Raw genomic sequence first — 24,226 nt, 5'->3', positions numbered from 1 at the left:
TAACGACAAGATGAGATATAAAAATTATATACTCACTCATTTGTGCATTCAAAGTGCAATGAACGGTGGGGAGTCCTCGTGTTACACCCTTCATTTTACGTCGGTGCGTTTTACGTTTTGTTTTACCTTTCTCCGGTGCCCGTGGGATTCGGGATCGCGTGGTGAAATGGAGAGGAAGGCGAATGGGAGCGTCGAGGATGCGGGAAGCAGGGTTAAATAAATATTTTGCGCGATGAATGGTGGGTGCGACCATACCAGCACTAATGCACCGGATCCCATCAGAACTCCGAAGTTAAGTGTGCTTGGGCGAGAGCAGTACTAGGATGGGTGACCTCCTGGGAAGTCCTCGTGTTGCACCCCTCGTTTTGCGTCGGTGCGTTTTACGTTTTGTTTTACCCTTATCCGGTGCATTAATTCAAAATCATGTGATTGACTATTAATGCAAAATCACATAACGACAAGATGAGATATAAAAATTATATACTCACTCATTTGTGCATTCAAAGTGCAATGAACGGTGGGGAGTCCTCGTGTTACACCCTTCATTTTACGTCGGTGCGTTTTACGTTTTGTTTTACCTTTCTCCGGTGCCCGTGGGATTCGGGATCGCGTGGTGAAATGGAGAGGAAGGCGAATGGGAGCGTCGAGGATGCGGGAAGCAGGGTTAAATAAATATTTTGCGCGATGAATGGTGGGTGCGACCATACCAGCACTAATGCACCGGATCCCATCAGAACTCCGAAGTTAAGTGTGCTTGGGCGAGAGCAGTACTAGGATGGGTGACCTCCTGGGAAGTCCTCGTGTTGCACCCCTCGTTTTGCGTCGGTGCGTTTTACGTTTTGTTTTACCCTTATCCGGTGCATTAATTCAAAATCATGTGATTGACTATTAATGCAAAATCACATAACGACAAGATGAGATATAAAAATTATATACTCACTCATTTGTGCATTCAAAGTGCAATGAACGGTGGGGAGTCCTCGTGTTACACCCTTCATTTTACGTCGGTGCGTTTTACGTTTTGTTTTACCTTTCTCCGGTGCCCGTGGGATTCGGGATCGCGTGGTGAAATGGAGAGGAAGGCGAATGGGAGCGTCGAGGATGCGGGAAGCAGGGTTAAATAAATATTTTGCGCGATGAATGGTGGGTGCGACCATACCAGCACTAATGCACCGGATCCCATCAGAACTCCGAAGTTAAGTGTGCTTGGGCGAGAGCAGTACTAGGATGGGTGACCTCCTGGGAAGTCCTCGTGTTGCACCCCTCGTTTTGCGTCGGTGCGTTTTACGTTTTGTTTTACCCTTATCCGGTGCATTAATTCAAAATCATGTGATTGACTATTAATGCAAAATCACATAACGACAAGATGAGATATAAAAATTATATACTCACTCATTTGTGCATTCAAAGTGCAATGAACGGTGGGGAGTCCTCGTGTTACACCCTTCATTTTACGTCGGTGCGTTTTACGTTTTGTTTTACCTTTCTCCGGTGCCCGTGGGATTCGGGATCGCGTGGTGAAATGGAGAGGAAGGCGAATGGGAGCGTCGAGGATGCGGGAAGCAGGGTTAAATAAATATTTTGCGCGATGAATGGTGGGTGCGACCATACCAGCACTAATGCACCGGATCCCATCAGAACTCCGAAGTTAAGTGTGCTTGGGCGAGAGCAGTACTAGGATGGGTGACCTCCTGGGAAGTCCTCGTGTTGCACCCCTCGTTTTGCGTCGGTGCGTTTTACGTTTTGTTTTACCCTTATCCGGTGCATTAATTCAAAATCATGTGATTGACTATTAATGCAAAATCACATAACGACAAGATGAGATATAAAAATTATATACTCACTCATTTGTGCATTCAAAGTGCAATGAACGGTGGGGAGTCCTCGTGTTACACCCTTCATTTTACGTCGGTGCGTTTTACGTTTTGTTTTACCTTTCTCCGGTGCCCGTGGGATTCGGGATCGCGTGGTGAAATGGAGAGGAAGGCGAATGGGAGCGTCGAGGATGCGGGAAGCAGGGTTAAATAAATATTTTGCGCGATGAATGGTGGGTGCGACCATACCAGCACTAATGCACCGGATCCCATCAGAACTCCGAAGTTAAGTGTGCTTGGGCGAGAGCAGTACTAGGATGGGTGACCTCCTGGGAAGTCCTCGTGTTGCACCCCTCGTTTTGCGTCGGTGCGTTTTACGTTTTGTTTTACCCTTATCCGGTGCATTAATTCAAAATCATGTGATTGACTATTAATGCAAAATCACATAACGACAAGATGAGATATAAAAATTATATACTCACTCATTTGTGCATTCAAAGTGCAATGAACGGTGGGGAGTCCTCGTGTTACACCCTTCATTTTACGTCGGTGCGTTTTACGTTTTGTTTTACCTTTCTCCGGTGCCCGTGGGATTCGGGATCGCGTGGTGAAATGGAGAGGAAGGCGAATGGGAGCGTCGAGGATGCGGGAAGCAGGGTTAAATAAATATTTTGCGCGATGAATGGTGGGTGCGACCATACCAGCACTAATGCACCGGATCCCATCAGAACTCCGAAGTTAAGTGTGCTTGGGCGAGAGCAGTACTAGGATGGGTGACCTCCTGGGAAGTCCTCGTGTTGCACCCCTCGTTTTGCGTCGGTGCGTTTTACGTTTTGTTTTACCCTTATCCGGTGCATTAATTCAAAATCATGTGATTGACTATTAATGCAAAATCACATAACGACAAGATGAGATATAAAAATTATATACTCACTCATTTGTGCATTCAAAGTGCAATGAACGGTGGGGAGTCCTCGTGTTACACCCTTCATTTTACGTCGGTGCGTTTTACGTTTTGTTTTACCTTTCTCCGGTGCCCGTGGGATTCGGGATCGCGTGGTGAAATGGAGAGGAAGGCGAATGGGAGCGTCGAGGATGCGGGAAGCAGGGTTAAATAAATATTTTGCGCGATGAATGGTGGGTGCGACCATACCAGCACTAATGCACCGGATCCCATCAGAACTCCGAAGTTAAGTGTGCTTGGGCGAGAGCAGTACTAGGATGGGTGACCTCCTGGGAAGTCCTCGTGTTGCACCCCTCGTTTTGCGTCGGTGCGTTTTACGTTTTGTTTTACCCTTATCCGGTGCATTAATTCAAAATCATGTGATTGACTATTAATGCAAAATCACATAACGACAAGATGAGATATAAAAATTATATACTCACTCATTTGTGCATTCAAAGTGCAATGAACGGTGGGGAGTCCTCGTGTTACACCCTTCATTTTACGTCGGTGCGTTTTACGTTTTGTTTTACCTTTCTCCGGTGCCCGTGGGATTCGGGATCGCGTGGTGAAATGGAGAGGAAGGCGAATGGGAGCGTCGAGGATGCGGGAAGCAGGGTTAAATAAATATTTTGCGCGATGAATGGTGGGTGCGACCATACCAGCACTAATGCACCGGATCCCATCAGAACTCCGAAGTTAAGTGTGCTTGGGCGAGAGCAGTACTAGGATGGGTGACCTCCTGGGAAGTCCTCGTGTTGCACCCCTCGTTTTGCGTCGGTGCGTTTTACGTTTTGTTTTACCCTTATCCGGTGCATTAATTCAAAATCATGTGATTGACTATTAATGCAAAATCACATAACGACAAGATGAGATATAAAAATTATATACTCACTCATTTGTGCATTCAAAGTGCAATGAACGGTGGGGAGTCCTCGTGTTACACCCTTCATTTTACGTCGGTGCGTTTTACGTTTTGTTTTACCTTTCTCCGGTGCCCGTGGGATTCGGGATCGCGTGGTGAAATGGAGAGGAAGGCGAATGGGAGCGTCGAGGATGCGGGAAGCAGGGTTAAATAAATATTTTGCGCGATGAATGGTGGGTGCGACCATACCAGCACTAATGCACCGGATCCCATCAGAACTCCGAAGTTAAGTGTGCTTGGGCGAGAGCAGTACTAGGATGGGTGACCTCCTGGGAAGTCCTCGTGTTGCACCCCTCGTTTTGCGTCGGTGCGTTTTACGTTTTGTTTTACCCTTATCCGGTGCATTAATTCAAAATCATGTGATTGACTATTAATGCAAAATCACATAACGACAAGATGAGATATAAAAATTATATACTCACTCATTTGTGCATTCAAAGTGCAATGAACGGTGGGGAGTCCTCGTGTTACACCCTTCATTTTACGTCGGTGCGTTTTACGTTTTGTTTTACCTTTCTCCGGTGCCCGTGGGATTCGGGATCGCGTGGTGAAATGGAGAGGAAGGCGAATGGGAGCGTCGAGGATGCGGGAAGCAGGGTTAAATAAATATTTTGCGCGATGAATGGTGGGTGCGACCATACCAGCACTAATGCACCGGATCCCATCAGAACTCCGAAGTTAAGTGTGCTTGGGCGAGAGCAGTACTAGGATGGGTGACCTCCTGGGAAGTCCTCGTGTTGCACCCCTCGTTTTGCGTCGGTGCGTTTTACGTTTTGTTTTACCCTTATCCGGTGCATTAATTCAAAATCATGTGATTGACTATTAATGCAAAATCACATAACGACAAGATGAGATATAAAAATTATATACTCACTCATTTGTGCATTCAAAGTGCAATGAACGGTGGGGAGTCCTCGTGTTACACCCTTCATTTTACGTCGGTGCGTTTTACGTTTTGTTTTACCTTTCTCCGGTGCCCGTGGGATTCGGGATCGCGTGGTGAAATGGAGAGGAAGGCGAATGGGAGCGTCGAGGATGCGGGAAGCAGGGTTAAATAAATATTTTGCGCGATGAATGGTGGGTGCGACCATACCAGCACTAATGCACCGGATCCCATCAGAACTCCGAAGTTAAGTGTGCTTGGGCGAGAGCAGTACTAGGATGGGTGACCTCCTGGGAAGTCCTCGTGTTGCACCCCTCGTTTTGCGTCGGTGCGTTTTACGTTTTGTTTTACCCTTATCCGGTGCATTAATTCAAAATCATGTGATTGACTATTAATGCAAAATCACATAACGACAAGATGAGATATAAAAATTATATACTCACTCATTTGTGCATTCAAAGTGCAATGAACGGTGGGGAGTCCTCGTGTTACACCCTTCATTTTACGTCGGTGCGTTTTACGTTTTGTTTTACCTTTCTCCGGTGCCCGTGGGATTCGGGATCGCGTGGTGAAATGGAGAGGAAGGCGAATGGGAGCGTCGAGGATGCGGGAAGCAGGGTTAAATAAATATTTTGCGCGATGAATGGTGGGTGCGACCATACCAGCACTAATGCACCGGATCCCATCAGAACTCCGAAGTTAAGTGTGCTTGGGCGAGAGCAGTACTAGGATGGGTGACCTCCTGGGAAGTCCTCGTGTTGCACCCCTCGTTTTGCGTCGGTGCGTTTTACGTTTTGTTTTACCCTTATCCGGTGCATTAATTCAAAATCATGTGATTGACTATTAATGCAAAATCACATAACGACAAGATGAGATATAAAAATTATATACTCACTCATTTGTGCATTCAAAGTGCAATGAACGGTGGGGAGTCCTCGTGTTACACCCTTCATTTTACGTCGGTGCGTTTTACGTTTTGTTTTACCTTTCTCCGGTGCCCGTGGGATTCGGGATCGCGTGGTGAAATGGAGAGGAAGGCGAATGGGAGCGTCGAGGATGCGGGAAGCAGGGTTAAATAAATATTTTGCGCGATGAATGGTGGGTGCGACCATACCAGCACTAATGCACCGGATCCCATCAGAACTCCGAAGTTAAGTGTGCTTGGGCGAGAGCAGTACTAGGATGGGTGACCTCCTGGGAAGTCCTCGTGTTGCACCCCTCGTTTTGCGTCGGTGCGTTTTACGTTTTGTTTTACCCTTATCCGGTGCATTAATTCAAAATCATGTGATTGACTATTAATGCAAAATCACATAACGACAAGATGAGATATAAAAATTATATACTCACTCATTTGTGCATTCAAAGTGCAATGAACGGTGGGGAGTCCTCGTGTTACACCCTTCATTTTACGTCGGTGCGTTTTACGTTTTGTTTTACCTTTCTCCGGTGCCCGTGGGATTCGGGATCGCGTGGTGAAATGGAGAGGAAGGCGAATGGGAGCGTCGAGGATGCGGGAAGCAGGGTTAAATAAATATTTTGCGCGATGAATGGTGGGTGCGACCATACCAGCACTAATGCACCGGATCCCATCAGAACTCCGAAGTTAAGTGTGCTTGGGCGAGAGCAGTACTAGGATGGGTGACCTCCTGGGAAGTCCTCGTGTTGCACCCCTCGTTTTGCGTCGGTGCGTTTTACGTTTTGTTTTACCCTTATCCGGTGCATTAATTCAAAATCATGTGATTGACTATTAATGCAAAATCACATAACGACAAGATGAGATATAAAAATTATATACTCACTCATTTGTGCATTCAAAGTGCAATGAACGGTGGGGAGTCCTCGTGTTACACCCTTCATTTTACGTCGGTGCGTTTTACGTTTTGTTTTACCTTTCTCCGGTGCCCGTGGGATTCGGGATCGCGTGGTGAAATGGAGAGGAAGGCGAATGGGAGCGTCGAGGATGCGGGAAGCAGGGTTAAATAAATATTTTGCGCGATGAATGGTGGGTGCGACCATACCAGCACTAATGCACCGGATCCCATCAGAACTCCGAAGTTAAGTGTGCTTGGGCGAGAGCAGTACTAGGATGGGTGACCTCCTGGGAAGTCCTCGTGTTGCACCCCTCGTTTTGCGTCGGTGCGTTTTACGTTTTGTTTTACCCTTATCCGGTGCATTAATTCAAAATCATGTGATTGACTATTAATGCAAAATCACATAACGACAAGATGAGATATAAAAATTATATACTCACTCATTTGTGCATTCAAAGTGCAATGAACGGTGGGGAGTCCTCGTGTTACACCCTTCATTTTACGTCGGTGCGTTTTACGTTTTGTTTTACCTTTCTCCGGTGCCCGTGGGATTCGGGATCGCGTGGTGAAATGGAGAGGAAGGCGAATGGGAGCGTCGAGGATGCGGGAAGCAGGGTTAAATAAATATTTTGCGCGATGAATGGTGGGTGCGACCATACCAGCACTAATGCACCGGATCCCATCAGAACTCCGAAGTTAAGTGTGCTTGGGCGAGAGCAGTACTAGGATGGGTGACCTCCTGGGAAGTCCTCGTGTTGCACCCCTCGTTTTGCGTCGGTGCGTTTTACGTTTTGTTTTACCCTTATCCGGTGCATTAATTCAAAATCATGTGATTGACTATTAATGCAAAATCACATAACGACAAGATGAGATATAAAAATTATATACTCACTCATTTGTGCATTCAAAGTGCAATGAACGGTGGGGAGTCCTCGTGTTACACCCTTCATTTTACGTCGGTGCGTTTTACGTTTTGTTTTACCTTTCTCCGGTGCCCGTGGGATTCGGGATCGCGTGGTGAAATGGAGAGGAAGGCGAATGGGAGCGTCGAGGATGCGGGAAGCAGGGTTAAATAAATATTTTGCGCGATGAATGGTGGGTGCGACCATACCAGCACTAATGCACCGGATCCCATCAGAACTCCGAAGTTAAGTGTGCTTGGGCGAGAGCAGTACTAGGATGGGTGACCTCCTGGGAAGTCCTCGTGTTGCACCCCTCGTTTTGCGTCGGTGCGTTTTACGTTTTGTTTTACCCTTATCCGGTGCATTAATTCAAAATCATGTGATTGACTATTAATGCAAAATCACATAACGACAAGATGAGATATAAAAATTATATACTCACTCATTTGTGCATTCAAAGTGCAATGAACGGTGGGGAGTCCTCGTGTTACACCCTTCATTTTACGTCGGTGCGTTTTACGTTTTGTTTTACCTTTCTCCGGTGCCCGTGGGATTCGGGATCGCGTGGTGAAATGGAGAGGAAGGCGAATGGGAGCGTCGAGGATGCGGGAAGCAGGGTTAAATAAATATTTTGCGCGATGAATGGTGGGTGCGACCATACCAGCACTAATGCACCGGATCCCATCAGAACTCCGAAGTTAAGTGTGCTTGGGCGAGAGCAGTACTAGGATGGGTGACCTCCTGGGAAGTCCTCGTGTTGCACCCCTCGTTTTGCGTCGGTGCGTTTTACGTTTTGTTTTACCCTTATCCGGTGCATTAATTCAAAATCATGTGATTGACTATTAATGCAAAATCACATAACGACAAGATGAGATATAAAAATTATATACTCACTCATTTGTGCATTCAAAGTGCAATGAACGGTGGGGAGTCCTCGTGTTACACCCTTCATTTTACGTCGGTGCGTTTTACGTTTTGTTTTACCTTTCTCCGGTGCCCGTGGGATTCGGGATCGCGTGGTGAAATGGAGAGGAAGGCGAATGGGAGCGTCGAGGATGCGGGAAGCAGGGTTAAATAAATATTTTGCGCGATGAATGGTGGGTGCGACCATACCAGCACTAATGCACCGGATCCCATCAGAACTCCGAAGTTAAGTGTGCTTGGGCGAGAGCAGTACTAGGATGGGTGACCTCCTGGGAAGTCCTCGTGTTGCACCCCTCGTTTTGCGTCGGTGCGTTTTACGTTTTGTTTTACCCTTATCCGGTGCATTAATTCAAAATCATGTGATTGACTATTAATGCAAAATCACATAACGACAAGATGAGATATAAAAATTATATACTCACTCATTTGTGCATTCAAAGTGCAATGAACGGTGGGGAGTCCTCGTGTTACACCCTTCATTTTACGTCGGTGCGTTTTACGTTTTGTTTTACCTTTCTCCGGTGCCCGTGGGATTCGGGATCGCGTGGTGAAATGGAGAGGAAGGCGAATGGGAGCGTCGAGGATGCGGGAAGCAGGGTTAAATAAATATTTTGCGCGATGAATGGTGGGTGCGACCATACCAGCACTAATGCACCGGATCCCATCAGAACTCCGAAGTTAAGTGTGCTTGGGCGAGAGCAGTACTAGGATGGGTGACCTCCTGGGAAGTCCTCGTGTTGCACCCCTCGTTTTGCGTCGGTGCGTTTTACGTTTTGTTTTACCCTTATCCGGTGCATTAATTCAAAATCATGTGATTGACTATTAATGCAAAATCACATAACGACAAGATGAGATATAAAAATTATATACTCACTCATTTGTGCATTCAAAGTGCAATGAACGGTGGGGAGTCCTCGTGTTACACCCTTCATTTTACGTCGGTGCGTTTTACGTTTTGTTTTACCTTTCTCCGGTGCCCGTGGGATTCGGGATCGCGTGGTGAAATGGAGAGGAAGGCGAATGGGAGCGTCGAGGATGCGGGAAGCAGGGTTAAATAAATATTTTGCGCGATGAATGGTGGGTGCGACCATACCAGCACTAATGCACCGGATCCCATCAGAACTCCGAAGTTAAGTGTGCTTGGGCGAGAGCAGTACTAGGATGGGTGACCTCCTGGGAAGTCCTCGTGTTGCACCCCTCGTTTTGCGTCGGTGCGTTTTACGTTTTGTTTTACCCTTATCCGGTGCATTAATTCAAAATCATGTGATTGACTATTAATGCAAAATCACATAACGACAAGATGAGATATAAAAATTATATACTCACTCATTTGTGCATTCAAAGTGCAATGAACGGTGGGGAGTCCTCGTGTTACACCCTTCATTTTACGTCGGTGCGTTTTACGTTTTGTTTTACCTTTCTCCGGTGCCCGTGGGATTCGGGATCGCGTGGTGAAATGGAGAGGAAGGCGAATGGGAGCGTCGAGGATGCGGGAAGCAGGGTTAAATAAATATTTTGCGCGATGAATGGTGGGTGCGACCATACCAGCACTAATGCACCGGATCCCATCAGAACTCCGAAGTTAAGTGTGCTTGGGCGAGAGCAGTACTAGGATGGGTGACCTCCTGGGAAGTCCTCGTGTTGCACCCCTCGTTTTGCGTCGGTGCGTTTTACGTTTTGTTTTACCCTTATCCGGTGCATTAATTCAAAATCATGTGATTGACTATTAATGCAAAATCACATAACGACAAGATGAGATATAAAAATTATATACTCACTCATTTGTGCATTCAAAGTGCAATGAACGGTGGGGAGTCCTCGTGTTACACCCTTCATTTTACGTCGGTGCGTTTTACGTTTTGTTTTACCTTTCTCCGGTGCCCGTGGGATTCGGGATCGCGTGGTGAAATGGAGAGGAAGGCGAATGGGAGCGTCGAGGATGCGGGAAGCAGGGTTAAATAAATATTTTGCGCGATGAATGGTGGGTGCGACCATACCAGCACTAATGCACCGGATCCCATCAGAACTCCGAAGTTAAGTGTGCTTGGGCGAGAGCAGTACTAGGATGGGTGACCTCCTGGGAAGTCCTCGTGTTGCACCCCTCGTTTTGCGTCGGTGCGTTTTACGTTTTGTTTTACCCTTATCCGGTGCATTAATTCAAAATCATGTGATTGACTATTAATGCAAAATCACATAACGACAAGATGAGATATAAAAATTATATACTCACTCATTTGTGCATTCAAAGTGCAATGAACGGTGGGGAGTCCTCGTGTTACACCCTTCATTTTACGTCGGTGCGTTTTACGTTTTGTTTTACCTTTCTCCGGTGCCCGTGGGATTCGGGATCGCGTGGTGAAATGGAGAGGAAGGCGAATGGGAGCGTCGAGGATGCGGGAAGCAGGGTTAAATAAATATTTTGCGCGATGAATGGTGGGTGCGACCATACCAGCACTAATGCACCGGATCCCATCAGAACTCCGAAGTTAAGTGTGCTTGGGCGAGAGCAGTACTAGGATGGGTGACCTCCTGGGAAGTCCTCGTGTTGCACCCCTCGTTTTGCGTCGGTGCGTTTTACGTTTTGTTTTACCCTTATCCGGTGCATTAATTCAAAATCATGTGATTGACTATTAATGCAAAATCACATAACGACAAGATGAGATATAAAAATTATATACTCACTCATTTGTGCATTCAAAGTGCAATGAACGGTGGGGAGTCCTCGTGTTACACCCTTCATTTTACGTCGGTGCGTTTTACGTTTTGTTTTACCTTTCTCCGGTGCCCGTGGGATTCGGGATCGCGTGGTGAAATGGAGAGGAAGGCGAATGGGAGCGTCGAGGATGCGGGAAGCAGGGTTAAATAAATATTTTGCGCGATGAATGGTGGGTGCGACCATACCAGCACTAATGCACCGGATCCCATCAGAACTCCGAAGTTAAGTGTGCTTGGGCGAGAGCAGTACTAGGATGGGTGACCTCCTGGGAAGTCCTCGTGTTGCACCCCTCGTTTTGCGTCGGTGCGTTTTACGTTTTGTTTTACCCTTATCCGGTGCATTAATTCAAAATCATGTGATTGACTATTAATGCAAAATCACATAACGACAAGATGAGATATAAAAATTATATACTCACTCATTTGTGCATTCAAAGTGCAATGAACGGTGGGGAGTCCTCGTGTTACACCCTTCATTTTACGTCGGTGCGTTTTACGTTTTGTTTTACCTTTCTCCGGTGCCCGTGGGATTCGGGATCGCGTGGTGAAATGGAGAGGAAGGCGAATGGGAGCGTCGAGGATGCGGGAAGCAGGGTTAAATAAATATTTTGCGCGATGAATGGTGGGTGCGACCATACCAGCACTAATGCACCGGATCCCATCAGAACTCCGAAGTTAAGTGTGCTTGGGCGAGAGCAGTACTAGGATGGGTGACCTCCTGGGAAGTCCTCGTGTTGCACCCCTCGTTTTGCGTCGGTGCGTTTTACGTTTTGTTTTACCCTTATCCGGTGCATTAATTCAAAATCATGTGATTGACTATTAATGCAAAATCACATAACGACAAGATGAGATATAAAAATTATATACTCACTCATTTGTGCATTCAAAGTGCAATGAACGGTGGGGAGTCCTCGTGTTACACCCTTCATTTTACGTCGGTGCGTTTTACGTTTTGTTTTACCTTTCTCCGGTGCCCGTGGGATTCGGGATCGCGTGGTGAAATGGAGAGGAAGGCGAATGGGAGCGTCGAGGATGCGGGAAGCAGGGTTAAATAAATATTTTGCGCGATGAATGGTGGGTGCGACCATACCAGCACTAATGCACCGGATCCCATCAGAACTCCGAAGTTAAGTGTGCTTGGGCGAGAGCAGTACTAGGATGGGTGACCTCCTGGGAAGTCCTCGTGTTGCACCCCTCGTTTTGCGTCGGTGCGTTTTACGTTTTGTTTTACCCTTATCCGGTGCATTAATTCAAAATCATGTGATTGACTATTAATGCAAAATCACATAACGACAAGATGAGATATAAAAATTATATACTCACTCATTTGTGCATTCAAAGTGCAATGAACGGTGGGGAGTCCTCGTGTTACACCCTTCATTTTACGTCGGTGCGTTTTACGTTTTGTTTTACCTTTCTCCGGTGCCCGTGGGATTCGGGATCGCGTGGTGAAATGGAGAGGAAGGCGAATGGGAGCGTCGAGGATGCGGGAAGCAGGGTTAAATAAATATTTTGCGCGATGAATGGTGGGTGCGACCATACCAGCACTAATGCACCGGATCCCATCAGAACTCCGAAGTTAAGTGTGCTTGGGCGAGAGCAGTACTAGGATGGGTGACCTCCTGGGAAGTCCTCGTGTTGCACCCCTCGTTTTGCGTCGGTGCGTTTTACGTTTTGTTTTACCCTTATCCGGTGCATTAATTCAAAATCATGTGATTGACTATTAATGCAAAATCACATAACGACAAGATGAGATATAAAAATTATATACTCACTCATTTGTGCATTCAAAGTGCAATGAACGGTGGGGAGTCCTCGTGTTACACCCTTCATTTTACGTCGGTGCGTTTTACGTTTTGTTTTACCTTTCTCCGGTGCCCGTGGGATTCGGGATCGCGTGGTGAAATGGAGAGGAAGGCGAATGGGAGCGTCGAGGATGCGGGAAGCAGGGTTAAATAAATATTTTGCGCGATGAATGGTGGGTGCGACCATACCAGCACTAATGCACCGGATCCCATCAGAACTCCGAAGTTAAGTGTGCTTGGGCGAGAGCAGTACTAGGATGGGTGACCTCCTGGGAAGTCCTCGTGTTGCACCCCTCGTTTTGCGTCGGTGCGTTTTACGTTTTGTTTTACCCTTATCCGGTGCATTAATTCAAAATCATGTGATTGACTATTAATGCAAAATCACATAACGACAAGATGAGATATAAAAATTATATACTCACTCATTTGTGCATTCAAAGTGCAATGAACGGTGGGGAGTCCTCGTGTTACACCCTTCATTTTACGTCGGTGCGTTTTACGTTTTGTTTTACCTTTCTCCGGTGCCCGTGGGATTCGGGATCGCGTGGTGAAATGGAGAGGAAGGCGAATGGGAGCGTCGAGGATGCGGGAAGCAGGGTTAAATAAATATTTTGCGCGATGAATGGTGGGTGCGACCATACCAGCACTAATGCACCGGATCCCATCAGAACTCCGAAGTTAAGTGTGCTTGGGCGAGAGCAGTACTAGGATGGGTGACCTCCTGGGAAGTCCTCGTGTTGCACCCCTCGTTTTGCGTCGGTGCGTTTTACGTTTTGTTTTACCCTTATCCGGTGCATTAATTCAAAATCATGTGATTGACTATTAATGCAAAATCACATAACGACAAGATGAGATATAAAAATTATATACTCACTCATTTGTGCATTCAAAGTGCAATGAACGGTGGGGAGTCCTCGTGTTACACCCTTCATTTTACGTCGGTGCGTTTTACGTTTTGTTTTACCTTTCTCCGGTGCCCGTGGGATTCGGGATCGCGTGGTGAAATGGAGAGGAAGGCGAATGGGAGCGTCGAGGATGCGGGAAGCAGGGTTAAATAAATATTTTGCGCGATGAATGGTGGGTGCGACCATACCAGCACTAATGCACCGGATCCCATCAGAACTCCGAAGTTAAGTGTGCTTGGGCGAGAGCAGTACTAGGATGGGTGACCTCCTGGGAAGTCCTCGTGTTGCACCCCTCGTTTTGCGTCGGTGCGTTTTACGTTTTGTTTTACCCTTATCCGGTGCATTAATTCAAAATCATGTGATTGACTATTAATGCAAAATCACATAACGACAAGATGAGATATAAAAATTATATACTCACTCATTTGTGCATTCAAAGTGCAATGAACGGTGGGGAGTCCTCGTGTTACACCCTTCATTTTACGTCGGTGCGTTTTACGTTTTGTTTTACCTTTCTCCGGTGCCCGTGGGATTCGGGATCGCGTGGTGAAATGGAGAGGAAGGCGAATGGGAGCGTCGAGGATGCGGGAAGCAGGGTTAAATAAATATTTTGCGCGATGAATGGTGGGTGCGACCATACCAGCACTAATGCACCGGATCCCATCAGAACTCCGAAGTTAAGTGTGCTTGGGCGAGAGCAGTACTAGGATGGGTGACCTCCTGGGAAGTCCTCGTGTTGCACCCCTCGTTTTGCGTCGGTGCGTTTTACGTTTTGTTTTACCCTTATCCGGTGCATTAATTCAAAATCATGTGATTGACTATTAATGCAAAATCACATAACGACAAGATGAGATATAAAAATTATATACTCACTCATTTGTGCATTCAAAGTGCAATGAACGGTGGGGAGTCCTCGTGTTACACCCTTCATTTTACGTCGGTGCGTTTTACGTTTTGTTTTACCTTTCTCCGGTGCCCGTGGGATTCGGGATCGCGTGGTGAAATGGAGAGGAAGGCGAATGGGAGCGTCGAGGATGCGGGAAGCAGGGTTAAATAAATATTTTGCGCGATGAATGGTGGGTGCGACCATACCAGCACTAATGCACCGGATCCCATCAGAACTCCGAAGTTAAGTGTGCTTGGGCGAGAGCAGTACTAGGATGGGTGACCTCCTGGGAAGTCCTCGTGTTGCACCCCTCGTTTTGCGTCGGTGCGTTTTACGTTTTGTTTTACCCTTATCCGGTGCATTAATTCAAAATCATGTGATTGACTATTAATGCAAAATCACATAACGACAAGATGAGATATAAAAATTATATACTCACTCATTTGTGCATTCAAAGTGCAATGAACGGTGGGGAGTCCTCGTGTTACACCCTTCATTTTACGTCGGTGCGTTTTACGTTTTGTTTTACCTTTCTCCGGTGCCCGTGGGATTCGGGATCGCGTGGTGAAATGGAGAGGAAGGCGAATGGGAGCGTCGAGGATGCGGGAAGCAGGGTTAAATAAATATTTTGCGCGATGAATGGTGGGTGCGACCATACCAGCACTAATGCACCGGATCCCATCAGAACTCCGAAGTTAAGTGTGCTTGGGCGAGAGCAGTACTAGGATGGGTGACCTCCTGGGAAGTCCTCGTGTTGCACCCCTCGTTTTGCGTCGGTGCGTTTTACGTTTTGTTTTACCCTTATCCGGTGCATTAATTCAAAATCATGTGATTGACTATTAATGCAAAATCACATAACGACAAGATGAGATATAAAAATTATATACTCACTCATTTGTGCATTCAAAGTGCAATGAACGGTGGGGAGTCCTCGTGTTACACCCTTCATTTTACGTCGGTGCGTTTTACGTTTTGTTTTACCTTTCTCCGGTGCCCGTGGGATTCGGGATCGCGTGGTGAAATGGAGAGGAAGGCGAATGGGAGCGTCGAGGATGCGGGAAGCAGGGTTAAATAAATATTTTGCGCGATGAATGGTGGGTGCGACCATACCAGCACTAATGCACCGGATCCCATCAGAACTCCGAAGTTAAGTGTGCTTGGGCGAGAGCAGTACTAGGATGGGTGACCTCCTGGGAAGTCCTCGTGTTGCACCCCTCGTTTTGCGTCGGTGCGTTTTACGTTTTGTTTTACCCTTATCCGGTGCATTAATTCAAAATCATGTGATTGACTATTAATGCAAAATCACATAACGACAAGATGAGATATAAAAATTATATACTCACTCATTTGTGCATTCAAAGTGCAATGAACGGTGGGGAGTCCTCGTGTTACACCCTTCATTTTACGTCGGTGCGTTTTACGTTTTGTTTTACCTTTCTCCGGTGCCCGTGGGATTCGGGATCGCGTGGTGAAATGGAGAGGAAGGCGAATGGGAGCGTCGAGGATGCGGGAAGCAGGGTTAAATAAATATTTTGCGCGATGAATGGTGGGTGCGACCATACCAGCACTAATGCACCGGATCCCATCAGAACTCCGAAGTTAAGTGTGCTTGGGCGAGAGCAGTACTAGGATGGGTGACCTCCTGGGAAGTCCTCGTGTTGCACCCCTCGTTTTGCGTCGGTGCGTTTTACGTTTTGTTTTACCCTTATCCGGTGCATTAATTCAAAATCATGTGATTGACTATTAATGCAAAATCACATAACGACAAGATGAGATATAAAAATTATATACTCACTCATTTGTGCATTCAAAGTGCAATGAACGGTGGGGAGTCCTCGTGTTACACCCTTCATTTTACGTCGGTGCGTTTTACGTTTTGTTTTACCTTTCTCCGGTGCCCGTGGGATTCGGGATCGCGTGGTGAAATGGAGAGGAAGGCGAATGGGAGCGTCGAGGATGCGGGAAGCAGGGTTAAATAAATATTTTGCGCGATGAATGGTGGGTGCGACCATACCAGCACTAATGCACCGGATCCCATCAGAACTCCGAAGTTAAGTGTGCTTGGGCGAGAGCAGTACTAGGATGGGTGACCTCCTGGGAAGTCCTCGTGTTGCACCCCTCGTTTTGCGTCGGTGCGTTTTACGTTTTGTTTTACCCTTATCCGGTGCATTAATTCAAAATCATGTGATTGACTATTAATGCAAAATCACATAACGACAAGATGAGATATAAAAATTATATACTCACTCATTTGTGCATTCAAAGTGCAATGAACGGTGGGGAGTCCTCGTGTTACACCCTTCATTTTACGTCGGTGCGTTTTACGTTTTGTTTTACCTTTCTCCGGTGCCCGTGGGATTCGGGATCGCGTGGTGAAATGGAGAGGAAGGCGAATGGGAGCGTCGAGGATGCGGGAAGCAGGGTTAAATAAATATTTTGCGCGATGAATGGTGGGTGCGACCATACCAGCACTAATGCACCGGATCCCATCAGAACTCCGAAGTTAAGTGTGCTTGGGCGAGAGCAGTACTAGGATGGGTGACCTCCTGGGAAGTCCTCGTGTTGCACCCCTCGTTTTGCGTCGGTGCGTTTTACGTTTTGTTTTACCCTTATCCGGTGCATTAATTCAAAATCATGTGATTGACTATTAATGCAAAATCACATAACGACAAGATGAGATATAAAAATTATATACTCACTCATTTGTGCATTCAAAGTGCAATGAACGGTGGGGAGTCCTCGTGTTACACCCTTCATTTTACGTCGGTGCGTTTTACGTTTTGTTTTACCTTTCTCCGGTGCCCGTGGGATTCGGGATCGCGTGGTGAAATGGAGAGGAAGGCGAATGGGAGCGTCGAGGATGCGGGAAGCAGGGTTAAATAAATATTTTGCGCGATGAATGGTGGGTGCGACCATACCAGCACTAATGCACCGGATCCCATCAGAACTCCGAAGTTAAGTGTGCTTGGGCGAGAGCAGTACTAGGATGGGTGACCTCCTGGGAAGTCCTCGTGTTGCACCCCTCGTTTTGCGTCGGTGCGTTTTACGTTTTGTTTTACCCTTATCCGGTGCATTAATTCAAAATCATGTGATTGACTATTAATGCAAAATCACATAACGACAAGATGAGATATAAAAATTATATACTCACTCATTTGTGCATTCAAAGTGCAATGAACGGTGGGGAGTCCTCGTGTTACACCCTTCATTTTACGTCGGTGCGTTTTACGTTTTGTTTTACCTTTCTCCGGTGCCCGTGGGATTCGGGATCGCGTGGTGAAATGGAGAGGAAGGCGAATGGGAGCGTCGAGGATGCGGGAAGCAGGGTTAAATAAATATTTTGCGCGATGAATGGTGGGTGCGACCATACCAGCACTAATGCACCGGATCCCATCAGAACTCCGAAGTTAAGTGTGCTTGGGCGAGAGCAGTACTAGGATGGGTGACCTCCTGGGAAGTCCTCGTGTTGCACCCCTCGTTTTGCGTCGGTGCGTTTTACGTTTTGTTTTACCCTTATCCGGTGCATTAATTCAAAATCATGTGATTGACTATTAATGCAAAATCACATAACGACAAGATGAGATATAAAAATTATATACTCACTCATTTGTGCATTCAAAGTGCAATGAACGGTGGGGAGTCCTCGTGTTACACCCTTCATTTTACGTCGGTGCGTTTTACGTTTTGTTTTACCTTTCTCCGGTGCCCGTGGGATTCGGGATCGCGTGGTGAAATGGAGAGGAAGGCGAATGGGAGCGTCGAGGATGCGGGAAGCAGGGTTAAATAAATATTTTGCGCGATGAATGGTGGGTGCGACCATACCAGCACTAATGCACCGGATCCCATCAGAACTCCGAAGTTAAGTGTGCTTGGGCGAGAGCAGTACTAGGATGGGTGACCTCCTGGGAAGTCCTCGTGTTGCACCCCTCGTTTTGCGTCGGTGCGTTTTACGTTTTGTTTTACCCTTATCCGGTGCATTAATTCAAAATCATGTGATTGACTATTAATGCAAAATCACATAACGACAAGATGAGATATAAAAATTATATACTCACTCATTTGTGCATTCAAAGTGCAATGAACGGTGGGGAGTCCTCGTGTTACACCCTTCATTTTACGTCGGTGCGTTTTACGTTTTGTTTTACCTTTCTCCGGTGCCCGTGGGATTCGGGATCGCGTGGTGAAATGGAGAGGAAGGCGAATGGGAGCGTCGAGGATGCGGGAAGCAGGGTTAAATAAATATTTTGCGCGATGAATGGTGGGTGCGACCATACCAGCACTAATGCACCGGATCCCATCAGAACTCCGAAGTTAAGTGTGCTTGGGCGAGAGCAGTACTAGGATGGGTGACCTCCTGGGAAGTCCTCGTGTTGCACCCCTCGTTTTGCGTCGGTGCGTTTTACGTTTTGTTTTACCCTTATCCGGTGCATTAATTCAAAATCATGTGATTGACTATTAATGCAAAATCACATAACGACAAGATGAGATATAAAAATTATATACTCACTCATTTGTGCATTCAAAGTGCAATGAACGGTGGGGAGTCCTCGTGTTACACCCTTCATTTTACGTCGGTGCGTTTTACGTTTTGTTTTACCTTTCTCCGGTGCCCGTGGGATTCGGGATCGCGTGGTGAAATGGAGAGGAAGGCGAATGGGAGCGTCGAGGATGCGGGAAGCAGGGTTAAATAAATATTTTGCGCGATGAATGGTGGGTGCGACCATACCAGCACTAATGCACCGGATCCCATCAGAACTCCGAAGTTAAGTGTGCTTGGGCGAGAGCAGTACTAGGATGGGTGACCTCCTGGGAAGTCCTCGTGTTGCACCCCTCGTTTTGCGTCGGTGCGTTTTACGTTTTGTTTTACCCTTATCCGGTGCATTAATTCAAAATCATGTGATTGACTATTAATGCAAAATCACATAACGACAAGATGAGATATAAAAATTATATACTCACTCATTTGTGCATTCAAAGTGCAATGAACGGTGGGGAGTCCTCGTGTTACACCCTTCATTTTACGTCGGTGCGTTTTACGTTTTGTTTTACCTTTCTCCGGTGCCCGTGGGATTCGGGATCGCGTGGTGAAATGGAGAGGAAGGCGAATGGGAGCGTCGAGGATGCGGGAAGCAGGGTTAAATAAATATTTTGCGCGATGAATGGTGGGTGCGACCATACCAGCACTAATGCACCGGATCCCATCAGAACTCCGAAGTTAAGTGTGCTTGGGCGAGAGCAGTACTAGGATGGGTGACCTCCTGGGAAGTCCTCGTGTTGCACCCCTCGTTTTGCGTCGGTGCGTTTTACGTTTTGTTTTACCCTTATCCGGTGCATTAATTCAAAATCATGTGATTGACTATTAATGCAAAATCACATAACGACAAGATGAGATATAAAAATTATATACTCACTCATTTGTGCATTCAAAGTGCAATGAACGGTGGGGAGTCCTCGTGTTACACCCTTCATTTTACGTCGGTGCGTTTTACGTTTTGTTTTACCTTTCTCCGGTGCCCGTGGGATTCGGGATCGCGTGGTGAAATGGAGAGGAAGGCGAATGGGAGCGTCGAGGATGCGGGAAGCAGGGTTAAATAAATATTTTGCGCGATGAATGGTGGGTGCGACCATACCAGCACTAATGCACCGGATCCCATCAGAACTCCGAAGTTAAGTGTGCTTGGGCGAGAGCAGTACTAGGATGGGTGACCTCCTGGGAAGTCCTCGTGTTGCACCCCTCGTTTTGCGTCGGTGCGTTTTACGTTTTGTTTTACCCTTATCCGGTGCATTAATTCAAAATCATGTGATTGACTATTAATGCAAAATCACATAACGACAAGATGAGATATAAAAATTATATACTCACTCATTTGTGCATTCAAAGTGCAATGAACGGTGGGGAGTCCTCGTGTTACACCCTTCATTTTACGTCGGTGCGTTTTACGTTTTGTTTTACCTTTCTCCGGTGCCCGTGGGATTCGGGATCGCGTGGTGAAATGGAGAGGAAGGCGAATGGGAGCGTCGAGGATGCGGGAAGCAGGGTTAAATAAATATTTTGCGCGATGAATGGTGGGTGCGACCATACCAGCACTAATGCACCGGATCCCATCAGAACTCCGAAGTTAAGTGTGCTTGGGCGAGAGCAGTACTAGGATGGGTGACCTCCTGGGAAGTCCTCGTGTTGCACCCCTCGTTTTGCGTCGGTGCGTTTTACGTTTTGTTTTACCCTTATCCGGTGCATTAATTCAAAATCATGTGATTGACTATTAATGCAAAATCACATAACGACAAGATGAGATATAAAAATTATATACTCACTCATTTGTGCATTCAAAGTGCAATGAACGGTGGGGAGTCCTCGTGTTACACCCTTCATTTTACGTCGGTGCGTTTTACGTTTTGTTTTACCTTTCTCCGGTGCCCGTGGGATTCGGGATCGCGTGGTGAAATGGAGAGGAAGGCGAATGGGAGCGTCGAGGATGCGGGAAGCAGGGTTAAATAAATATTTTGCGCGATGAATGGTGGGTGCGACCATACCAGCACTAATGCACCGGATCCCATCAGAACTCCGAAGTTAAGTGTGCTTGGGCGAGAGCAGTACTAGGATGGGTGACCTCCTGGGAAGTCCTCGTGTTGCACCCCTCGTTTTGCGTCGGTGCGTTTTACGTTTTGTTTTACCCTTATCCGGTGCATTAATTCAAAATCATGTGATTGACTATTAATGCAAAATCACATAACGACAAGATGAGATATAAAAATTATATACTCACTCATTTGTGCATTCAAAGTGCAATGAACGGTGGGGAGTCCTCGTGTTACACCCTTCATTTTACGTCGGTGCGTTTTACGTTTTGTTTTACCTTTCTCCGGTGCCCGTGGGATTCGGGATCGCGTGGTGAAATGGAGAGGAAGGCGAATGGGAGCGTCGAGGATGCGGGAAGCAGGGTTAAATAAATATTTTGCGCGATGAATGGTGGGTGCGACCATACCAGCACTAATGCACCGGATCCCATCAGAACTCCGAAGTTAAGTGTGCTTGGGCGAGAGCAGTACTAGGATGGGTGACCTCCTGGGAAGTCCTCGTGTTGCACCCCTCGTTTTGCGTCGGTGCGTTTTACGTTTTGTTTTACCCTTATCCGGTGCATTAATTCAAAATCATGTGATTGACTATTAATGCAAAATCACATAACGACAAGATGAGATATAAAAATTATATACTCACTCATTTGTGCATTCAAAGTGCAATGAACGGTGGGGAGTCCTCGTGTTACACCCTTCATTTTACGTCGGTGCGTTTTACGTTTTGTTTTACCTTTCTCCGGTGCCCGTGGGATTCGGGATCGCGTGGTGAAATGGAGAGGAAGGCGAATGGGAGCGTCGAGGATGCGGGAAGCAGGGTTAAATAAATATTTTGCGCGATGAATGGTGGGTGCGACCATACCAGCACTAATGCACCGGATCCCATCAGAACTCCGAAGTTAAGTGTGCTTGGGCGAGAGCAGTACTAGGATGGGTGACCTCCTGGGAAGTCCTCGTGTTGCACCCCTCGTTTTGCGTCGGTGCGTTTTACGTTTTGTTTTACCCTTATCCGGTGCATTAATTCAAAATCATGTGATTGACTATTAATAACATACCGACAAGATGAGATATAAAAATTATATACTCACTCATTTGTGCATTCAAAGTGCAATGAACGGTGGGGAGTCCTCGTGTTACACCCTTCATTTTACGTCGGTGCGTTTTACGTTTTGTTTTACCTTTCTCCGGTGCCCGTGGGATTCGGGATCGCGTGGTGAAATGGAGAGGAAGGCGAATGGGAGCGTCGAGGATGCGGGAAGCAGGGTTAAATAAATATTTTGCGCGATGAATGGTGGGTGCGACCATACCAGCACTAATGCACCGGATCCCATCAGAACTCCGAAGTTAAGTGTGCTTGGGCGAGAGCAGTACTAGGATGGGTGACCTCCTGGGAAGTCCTCGTGTTGCACCCCTCGTTTTGCGTCGGTGCGTTTTACGTTTTGTTTTACCCTTATCCGGTGCATTAATTCAAAATCATGTGATTGACTATTAATGCAAAATCACATAACGACAAGATGAGATATAAAAATTATATACTCACTCATTTGTGCATTCAAAGTGCAATGAACGGTGGGGAGTCCTCGTGTTACACCCTTCATTTTACGTCGGTGCGTTTTACGTTTTGTTTTACCTTTCTCCGGTGCCCGTGGGATTCGGGATCGCGTGGTGAAATGGAGAGGAAGGCGAATGGGAGCGTCGAGGATGCGGGAAGCAGGGTTAAATAAATATTTTGCGCGATGAATGGTGGGTGCGACCATACCAGCACTAATGCACCGGATCCCATCAGAACTCCGAAGTTAAGTGTGCTTGGGCGAGAGCAGTACTAGGATGGGTGACCTCCTGGGAAGTCCTCGTGTTGCACCCTCGTTTTGCGTCGGTGAGATCGGAAGAGCGTTTTACGTTTTGTTTTACCCTTATCCGGTGCATTAATAATGCAAAATCACATAACGACAAGATGAGATATAAAAATTATATACTCACTCATTTGTGCATTCAAAGTGCAATGAACGGTGGGGAGTCCTCGTGTTACACCCTTCATTTTACGTCGGTGCGTTTTACGTTTTGTTTTACCTTTCTCCGGTGCCCGTGGGATTCGGGATCGCGTGGTGAAATGGAGAGGAAGGCGAATGGGAGCGTCGAGGATGCGGGAAGCAGGGTTAAATAAATATTTTGCGCGATGAATGGTGGGTGCGACCATACCAGCACTAATGCACCGGATCCCATCAGAACTCCGAAGTCAAGTGTGCTTGGGCGAGAGCAGTACTAGGATGGGTGACCTCCTGCGTTTTGCGTCGGTGCGTTTTACGTTTTGTTTTACCCTTATCCGGTGCATTAATTCAAAATCATGTGATTGACTATTAATGCAAAATCACATAACGACAAGATGAGATATAAAAATTATATACTCACTCATTTGTGCATTCAAAGTGCAATGAACGGTGGGGAGTCCTCGTGTTACACCCTTCATTTTACGTCGGTGCGTTTTACGTTTTGTTTTACCTTTCTCCGGTGCCCGTGGGATTCGGGATCGCGTGGTGAAATGGAGAGGAAGGCGAATGGGAGCGTCGAGGATGCGGGAAGCAGGGTTAAATAAATATTTTGCGCGATGAATGGTGGGTGCGACCATACCAGCACTAATGCACCGGATCCCATCAGAACTCCGAAGTTAAGTGTGCTTGGGCGAGAGCAGTACTAGGATGGGTGACCTCCTGGGAAGTCCTCGTGTTGCACCCCTCGTTTTGCGTCGGTGCGTTTTACGTTGTGTTTTATCCCTTATCGGTGCATTAATTCAAAATCACATAACGACAAGATGAGATATAAAAATTATATACTCACTCATTTGTGCATTCAAAGTGCAATGAACGGTGGGGAGTCCTCGTGTTACACCCTTCATTTTACGTCGGTGCGTTTTACGTTTTGTTTTACCTTTCTCCGGTGCCCGTGGGATTCGGGATCGCGTGGTGAAATGGAGAGGAAGGCGAATGGGAGCGTCGAGGATGCGGGAAGCAGGGTTAAATAAATATTTTGCGCGATGAATGGTGGGTGCGACCATACCAGCACTAATGCACCGGATCCCATCAGAACTCCGAAGTTAAGTGTGCTTGGGCGAGAGCAGTACTAGGATGGGTGACCTCCTG

At 46.7% G+C, this 24,226-nt stretch overlaps 52 non-coding genes and 2 pseudogenes across 52 annotated transcripts; all 54 read left to right on the top strand.

Annotated features, from left to right (window-relative positions):
• The first annotated feature begins 241 nt into the window (after positions 1–241).
• On the top strand, positions 242–360 carry LOC123221973. The gene has a single exon (XR_006503336.1). It is a non-coding gene; the product is annotated as a 5S ribosomal RNA (ribosomal RNA).
• Positions 361–693: 333 nt separating this feature from the next.
• Positions 694–812, top strand: LOC123221972. Its single transcript, XR_006503335.1, has one exon. It is a non-coding gene; the product is annotated as a 5S ribosomal RNA (ribosomal RNA).
• A 333-nt stretch (positions 813–1,145) lies between these two features.
• On the top strand, positions 1,146–1,264 carry LOC123222280. The gene has a single exon (XR_006503601.1). It is a non-coding gene; the product is annotated as a 5S ribosomal RNA (ribosomal RNA).
• A 333-nt stretch (positions 1,265–1,597) lies between these two features.
• LOC123222279 lies at positions 1,598–1,716 on the top strand. Its single transcript, XR_006503600.1, has one exon. It is a non-coding gene; the product is annotated as a 5S ribosomal RNA (ribosomal RNA).
• A 333-nt stretch (positions 1,717–2,049) lies between these two features.
• LOC123222278 lies at positions 2,050–2,168 on the top strand. The gene has a single exon (XR_006503599.1). It is a non-coding gene; the product is annotated as a 5S ribosomal RNA (ribosomal RNA).
• A 333-nt stretch (positions 2,169–2,501) lies between these two features.
• On the top strand, positions 2,502–2,620 carry LOC123222276. Its single transcript, XR_006503598.1, has one exon. It is a non-coding gene; the product is annotated as a 5S ribosomal RNA (ribosomal RNA).
• Positions 2,621–2,953: 333 nt separating this feature from the next.
• Positions 2,954–3,072, top strand: LOC123222275. Its single transcript, XR_006503597.1, has one exon. It is a non-coding gene; the product is annotated as a 5S ribosomal RNA (ribosomal RNA).
• Positions 3,073–3,405: 333 nt separating this feature from the next.
• Positions 3,406–3,524, top strand: LOC123222273. The gene has a single exon (XR_006503595.1). It is a non-coding gene; the product is annotated as a 5S ribosomal RNA (ribosomal RNA).
• Positions 3,525–3,857: 333 nt separating this feature from the next.
• On the top strand, positions 3,858–3,976 carry LOC123222272. Its single transcript, XR_006503594.1, has one exon. It is a non-coding gene; the product is annotated as a 5S ribosomal RNA (ribosomal RNA).
• Positions 3,977–4,309: 333 nt separating this feature from the next.
• On the top strand, positions 4,310–4,428 carry LOC123222271. The gene has a single exon (XR_006503593.1). It is a non-coding gene; the product is annotated as a 5S ribosomal RNA (ribosomal RNA).
• Positions 4,429–4,761: 333 nt separating this feature from the next.
• Positions 4,762–4,880, top strand: LOC123222270. The gene has a single exon (XR_006503592.1). It is a non-coding gene; the product is annotated as a 5S ribosomal RNA (ribosomal RNA).
• A 333-nt stretch (positions 4,881–5,213) lies between these two features.
• Positions 5,214–5,332, top strand: LOC123222269. Its single transcript, XR_006503591.1, has one exon. It is a non-coding gene; the product is annotated as a 5S ribosomal RNA (ribosomal RNA).
• Positions 5,333–5,665: 333 nt separating this feature from the next.
• LOC123222268 lies at positions 5,666–5,784 on the top strand. The gene has a single exon (XR_006503590.1). It is a non-coding gene; the product is annotated as a 5S ribosomal RNA (ribosomal RNA).
• Positions 5,785–6,117: 333 nt separating this feature from the next.
• LOC123222267 lies at positions 6,118–6,236 on the top strand. Its single transcript, XR_006503589.1, has one exon. It is a non-coding gene; the product is annotated as a 5S ribosomal RNA (ribosomal RNA).
• Positions 6,237–6,569: 333 nt separating this feature from the next.
• LOC123222266 lies at positions 6,570–6,688 on the top strand. Its single transcript, XR_006503588.1, has one exon. It is a non-coding gene; the product is annotated as a 5S ribosomal RNA (ribosomal RNA).
• Positions 6,689–7,021: 333 nt separating this feature from the next.
• On the top strand, positions 7,022–7,140 carry LOC123222265. The gene has a single exon (XR_006503587.1). It is a non-coding gene; the product is annotated as a 5S ribosomal RNA (ribosomal RNA).
• Positions 7,141–7,473: 333 nt separating this feature from the next.
• On the top strand, positions 7,474–7,592 carry LOC123222264. The gene has a single exon (XR_006503586.1). It is a non-coding gene; the product is annotated as a 5S ribosomal RNA (ribosomal RNA).
• Positions 7,593–7,925: 333 nt separating this feature from the next.
• On the top strand, positions 7,926–8,044 carry LOC123222262. Its single transcript, XR_006503584.1, has one exon. It is a non-coding gene; the product is annotated as a 5S ribosomal RNA (ribosomal RNA).
• Positions 8,045–8,377: 333 nt separating this feature from the next.
• On the top strand, positions 8,378–8,496 carry LOC123222261. The gene has a single exon (XR_006503583.1). It is a non-coding gene; the product is annotated as a 5S ribosomal RNA (ribosomal RNA).
• Positions 8,497–8,829: 333 nt separating this feature from the next.
• LOC123222260 lies at positions 8,830–8,948 on the top strand. The gene has a single exon (XR_006503582.1). It is a non-coding gene; the product is annotated as a 5S ribosomal RNA (ribosomal RNA).
• Positions 8,949–9,281: 333 nt separating this feature from the next.
• Positions 9,282–9,400, top strand: LOC123222259. The gene has a single exon (XR_006503581.1). It is a non-coding gene; the product is annotated as a 5S ribosomal RNA (ribosomal RNA).
• Positions 9,401–9,733: 333 nt separating this feature from the next.
• On the top strand, positions 9,734–9,852 carry LOC123222257. Its single transcript, XR_006503579.1, has one exon. It is a non-coding gene; the product is annotated as a 5S ribosomal RNA (ribosomal RNA).
• Positions 9,853–10,185: 333 nt separating this feature from the next.
• Positions 10,186–10,304, top strand: LOC123222245. Its single transcript, XR_006503568.1, has one exon. It is a non-coding gene; the product is annotated as a 5S ribosomal RNA (ribosomal RNA).
• A 333-nt stretch (positions 10,305–10,637) lies between these two features.
• On the top strand, positions 10,638–10,756 carry LOC123222234. The gene has a single exon (XR_006503557.1). It is a non-coding gene; the product is annotated as a 5S ribosomal RNA (ribosomal RNA).
• A 333-nt stretch (positions 10,757–11,089) lies between these two features.
• LOC123222223 lies at positions 11,090–11,208 on the top strand. Its single transcript, XR_006503547.1, has one exon. It is a non-coding gene; the product is annotated as a 5S ribosomal RNA (ribosomal RNA).
• A 333-nt stretch (positions 11,209–11,541) lies between these two features.
• Positions 11,542–11,660, top strand: LOC123222212. Its single transcript, XR_006503536.1, has one exon. It is a non-coding gene; the product is annotated as a 5S ribosomal RNA (ribosomal RNA).
• Positions 11,661–11,993: 333 nt separating this feature from the next.
• On the top strand, positions 11,994–12,112 carry LOC123222206. The gene has a single exon (XR_006503531.1). It is a non-coding gene; the product is annotated as a 5S ribosomal RNA (ribosomal RNA).
• Positions 12,113–12,445: 333 nt separating this feature from the next.
• On the top strand, positions 12,446–12,564 carry LOC123222196. Its single transcript, XR_006503529.1, has one exon. It is a non-coding gene; the product is annotated as a 5S ribosomal RNA (ribosomal RNA).
• Positions 12,565–12,897: 333 nt separating this feature from the next.
• LOC123222185 lies at positions 12,898–13,016 on the top strand. The gene has a single exon (XR_006503528.1). It is a non-coding gene; the product is annotated as a 5S ribosomal RNA (ribosomal RNA).
• A 333-nt stretch (positions 13,017–13,349) lies between these two features.
• Positions 13,350–13,468, top strand: LOC123222174. The gene has a single exon (XR_006503527.1). It is a non-coding gene; the product is annotated as a 5S ribosomal RNA (ribosomal RNA).
• Positions 13,469–13,801: 333 nt separating this feature from the next.
• LOC123222163 lies at positions 13,802–13,920 on the top strand. Its single transcript, XR_006503518.1, has one exon. It is a non-coding gene; the product is annotated as a 5S ribosomal RNA (ribosomal RNA).
• A 333-nt stretch (positions 13,921–14,253) lies between these two features.
• LOC123222152 lies at positions 14,254–14,372 on the top strand. Its single transcript, XR_006503507.1, has one exon. It is a non-coding gene; the product is annotated as a 5S ribosomal RNA (ribosomal RNA).
• A 333-nt stretch (positions 14,373–14,705) lies between these two features.
• LOC123222141 lies at positions 14,706–14,824 on the top strand. The gene has a single exon (XR_006503496.1). It is a non-coding gene; the product is annotated as a 5S ribosomal RNA (ribosomal RNA).
• Positions 14,825–15,157: 333 nt separating this feature from the next.
• On the top strand, positions 15,158–15,276 carry LOC123222129. The gene has a single exon (XR_006503485.1). It is a non-coding gene; the product is annotated as a 5S ribosomal RNA (ribosomal RNA).
• Positions 15,277–15,609: 333 nt separating this feature from the next.
• Positions 15,610–15,728, top strand: LOC123222116. The gene has a single exon (XR_006503474.1). It is a non-coding gene; the product is annotated as a 5S ribosomal RNA (ribosomal RNA).
• A 333-nt stretch (positions 15,729–16,061) lies between these two features.
• LOC123222105 lies at positions 16,062–16,180 on the top strand. Its single transcript, XR_006503463.1, has one exon. It is a non-coding gene; the product is annotated as a 5S ribosomal RNA (ribosomal RNA).
• A 333-nt stretch (positions 16,181–16,513) lies between these two features.
• Positions 16,514–16,632, top strand: LOC123222094. The gene has a single exon (XR_006503452.1). It is a non-coding gene; the product is annotated as a 5S ribosomal RNA (ribosomal RNA).
• Positions 16,633–16,965: 333 nt separating this feature from the next.
• LOC123222082 lies at positions 16,966–17,084 on the top strand. The gene has a single exon (XR_006503440.1). It is a non-coding gene; the product is annotated as a 5S ribosomal RNA (ribosomal RNA).
• Positions 17,085–17,417: 333 nt separating this feature from the next.
• On the top strand, positions 17,418–17,536 carry LOC123222071. The gene has a single exon (XR_006503429.1). It is a non-coding gene; the product is annotated as a 5S ribosomal RNA (ribosomal RNA).
• A 333-nt stretch (positions 17,537–17,869) lies between these two features.
• Positions 17,870–17,988, top strand: LOC123222060. Its single transcript, XR_006503418.1, has one exon. It is a non-coding gene; the product is annotated as a 5S ribosomal RNA (ribosomal RNA).
• A 333-nt stretch (positions 17,989–18,321) lies between these two features.
• Positions 18,322–18,440, top strand: LOC123222048. The gene has a single exon (XR_006503407.1). It is a non-coding gene; the product is annotated as a 5S ribosomal RNA (ribosomal RNA).
• Positions 18,441–18,773: 333 nt separating this feature from the next.
• Positions 18,774–18,892, top strand: LOC123222036. Its single transcript, XR_006503396.1, has one exon. It is a non-coding gene; the product is annotated as a 5S ribosomal RNA (ribosomal RNA).
• A 333-nt stretch (positions 18,893–19,225) lies between these two features.
• LOC123222024 lies at positions 19,226–19,344 on the top strand. Its single transcript, XR_006503385.1, has one exon. It is a non-coding gene; the product is annotated as a 5S ribosomal RNA (ribosomal RNA).
• A 333-nt stretch (positions 19,345–19,677) lies between these two features.
• On the top strand, positions 19,678–19,796 carry LOC123222012. Its single transcript, XR_006503373.1, has one exon. It is a non-coding gene; the product is annotated as a 5S ribosomal RNA (ribosomal RNA).
• Positions 19,797–20,129: 333 nt separating this feature from the next.
• Positions 20,130–20,248, top strand: LOC123222001. The gene has a single exon (XR_006503362.1). It is a non-coding gene; the product is annotated as a 5S ribosomal RNA (ribosomal RNA).
• A 333-nt stretch (positions 20,249–20,581) lies between these two features.
• Positions 20,582–20,700, top strand: LOC123221989. The gene has a single exon (XR_006503351.1). It is a non-coding gene; the product is annotated as a 5S ribosomal RNA (ribosomal RNA).
• Positions 20,701–21,033: 333 nt separating this feature from the next.
• LOC123221977 lies at positions 21,034–21,152 on the top strand. Its single transcript, XR_006503340.1, has one exon. It is a non-coding gene; the product is annotated as a 5S ribosomal RNA (ribosomal RNA).
• A 333-nt stretch (positions 21,153–21,485) lies between these two features.
• LOC123222274 lies at positions 21,486–21,604 on the top strand. Its single transcript, XR_006503596.1, has one exon. It is a non-coding gene; the product is annotated as a 5S ribosomal RNA (ribosomal RNA).
• Positions 21,605–21,937: 333 nt separating this feature from the next.
• LOC123222263 lies at positions 21,938–22,056 on the top strand. Its single transcript, XR_006503585.1, has one exon. It is a non-coding gene; the product is annotated as a 5S ribosomal RNA (ribosomal RNA).
• Positions 22,057–22,382: 326 nt separating this feature from the next.
• Positions 22,383–22,501, top strand: LOC123222202. Its single transcript, XR_006503530.1, has one exon. It is a non-coding gene; the product is annotated as a 5S ribosomal RNA (ribosomal RNA).
• A 333-nt stretch (positions 22,502–22,834) lies between these two features.
• On the top strand, positions 22,835–22,953 carry LOC123222054. The gene has a single exon (XR_006503413.1). It is a non-coding gene; the product is annotated as a 5S ribosomal RNA (ribosomal RNA).
• A 321-nt stretch (positions 22,954–23,274) lies between these two features.
• On the top strand, positions 23,275–23,392 carry LOC123222173 (annotated as a pseudogene).
• Positions 23,393–23,703: 311 nt separating this feature from the next.
• On the top strand, positions 23,704–23,822 carry LOC123222088. Its single transcript, XR_006503446.1, has one exon. It is a non-coding gene; the product is annotated as a 5S ribosomal RNA (ribosomal RNA).
• Positions 23,823–24,129: 307 nt separating this feature from the next.
• On the top strand, positions 24,130–24,226 carry LOC123222201 (annotated as a pseudogene).

Source organism: Mangifera indica, chromosome 7 (genome assembly GCF_011075055.1).
Source record: "Mangifera indica cultivar Alphonso chromosome 7, CATAS_Mindica_2.1, whole genome shotgun sequence".
Classification (NCBI taxonomy): Eukaryota; Viridiplantae; Streptophyta; class Magnoliopsida; order Sapindales; family Anacardiaceae; genus Mangifera; species Mangifera indica.
This window is presented reverse-complemented; position numbering and strand designations above follow the sequence as displayed.